The sequence below is a fragment of the Pteropus alecto genome, unplaced genomic scaffold (genome assembly GCF_000325575.1).
Source record: "Pteropus alecto unplaced genomic scaffold, ASM32557v1 scaffold20, whole genome shotgun sequence".
In the NCBI taxonomy this organism is placed as follows: domain Eukaryota; kingdom Metazoa; phylum Chordata; class Mammalia; order Chiroptera; family Pteropodidae; genus Pteropus; species Pteropus alecto.
In genome coordinates this window covers 24,906,254-24,908,399 of record NW_006436298.1, presented here as the reverse complement: position 1 = coordinate 24,908,399, position 2,146 = coordinate 24,906,254, and the positions used below count along the sequence as shown (strand labels likewise).

The following is a 2,146-nucleotide window of genomic DNA, read 5'->3' as shown; positions in this document are numbered from 1 at the left end:
GGCCGGGCGGGGGCGGAGGACGCGCTCCAGGCGATGGCCGGGGAGCCCCGGAGGCGTCGGCGGGATACAAAGGAGCGGCGAGAGCGGAATATAAATTAATAAATACAGCGCCCAAGCCGGAGAGCTCCCGATCGCCAATCCGCCTGCAGCAAGTTTGTTCAACTCTAAAGGCTGTAACCAGAGCCAGGGAAAGGGGGTGGGGCGGTGAGGCCCCCGCTCCCTGAGACTGGAAAAGAGAGGTTCGTGAAGCTAGGGATTCAAGCACGTTGGCTGCCCCAGCAGCCCATTTCCCCACCCAGCCCCTCACCCCTTGGCCTTGACCGAAAGTGTTTTACCACGTCTACCGCTTTGTCATTTGTCAGCAGGCACTACAGCTGTTTTCTAAAATCATGCTTGTGAGGGGGAAAAAAAGGCATCGTTCATGCTGGTACAGAAAGGGCTCTTTGTTCATACACCAGTTTGCTAATATTGCCCCGGGGGGGGGATTATTTACTATTTCCAGGTATGTTATTTACTATTTCAAGGTATATTTGGCATATTTTACAAAAAATGGCAGGATTTTAAGTGCCGAGGTTCTTACTGTGATTTTAAACAAGTTATGCGTGAGGTTTTTAATGCATTTACAAGCTAAATGCTATTTGGAGATTTTTCAGTACACATTATGGCTACATATTTCATGATAGCTCCTCAGACCAACTGCAAAAATAATGTTCATGCTAATGAAAGGATACTTCAGATTCCTTCATGATAAGGCATTAAAGTAAAGGTTACAATGTCCCTAAAAGGGCCTCAAACTACCTCAATACAAATGAACACTGAAATCCACTAATACCGGAAAGGGCCAGAGGTTACTCTGGGCTCAGCTTCTCCATAAACATGAAAATTCTTACAAGTGCTCTCTGTTGAAAGAATTCTTGTTTATCTCTTTATTCATTTATTTTGCCCTGCTTTAAAATTTTGCTGCTGCTTTTTCTCAACAGAGCTATTATGAGGGTATGAAACTGGAGGTACTGAGTAGGGGAGTGAAAAGGCTAGGGTAAGAGGCCTTTGGAATGTGAACAACTTTTTGTTATGGGCCCTCGTTGCTCAGATGCAAGTAGTGTGATATTTCTTATGCTCGGATAGGGTATTCTAGGAGGCATTCCTCCTGTAGTCACCGATTTTTAAAAAATATAATTTCCCTTGGCACTCAGTATAATTTCTCTTAGTCTCCAGAACCTAAGCCATCCTGAAATATTTAAAAGTACAGGATCACTTTTTCTCTTGGGTTAAAAGAAAATATATTTTCTCATAGTCCTCTCCAGTAATCACAAGTCAAAAACAAACACACATAATAGATGAATGGATAAAAAAATGTAATATATACATACAATGAAATATTATTCAGCCTTAAAAAAGAAAGAAATCCTGTCATATTTTACAACATGAATGAATATTTAGGGCATTATGTTAATGAAATTAGCCAGTCACAAAAAGACACTGTATTTTCCCACTTATATGAGGTAGCTAAGGTCGTCAAACTTTTAGAAACAGAAAGAATGGTGGTTACCGGGGACTGGGAAGAGGGGGAAATAAATTGTTCAATGAGTGTAGTTTCAGTTTTGCAAGATGACAAAGTTCTAGAGATATGTTGTAAACAAGGTGCATATAGTTAACAGTACTGTAATGTACACTTAAAAGTGATAAAGATGCTAAATTTATGTTATGTGTTTTTACTACAGTACCAAAAAGGGGGGGTCGGGGGAGGCGAACACTGGGAATTGGCAGGAAGGGAGATAGCATGCATTTTCTTCCTCGGTTATTGAGTATGTAAGCCAGACCTGTGCTGAGTATGCGTGGGAGATACCAACATACCTAAGACTCAGTCCTTACCCTTGAGAAGCTTAATCTCTTATTAATGGTCACTCTATTGTGAATATTAATGCACCCGATCCTTTTGAAAACATGCTGGTTCCTTAAATAATTATAATATATGCTAATGAATCTAGTAATAGAGGTAGGTACAACGTACAAGGATAAAGTCCTGTGAATATTGAGATCTGTGTCTTCAGTGTCATCAGAATGAAGTTAATAGAAGAAGTCAGCATTGTCTTAGGTCTTCGAAGATGAGGAGCTTGCTAGATTTGGAAGAAGGGCAGGTTGGAAG

At 41.0% G+C, this 2,146-nt stretch overlaps 1 protein-coding gene across 2 annotated transcripts in view; it reads left to right on the top strand.

Annotated features, from left to right (window-relative positions):
- Positions 1-18: 18 nt before the first annotated feature.
- Positions 19-2,146, top strand: part of SPATA9 (spermatogenesis associated 9) — a 59,204-nt gene continuing 57,076 nt past the window's right edge. For both annotated transcript variants that reach the window (XM_025047868.1, XM_025047867.1), the window contains exon 1: positions 19-239. The gene's annotated coding sequence lies outside the window, so the exon portion shown is untranslated. The remainder of the gene's footprint in view (positions 240-2,146) is intronic.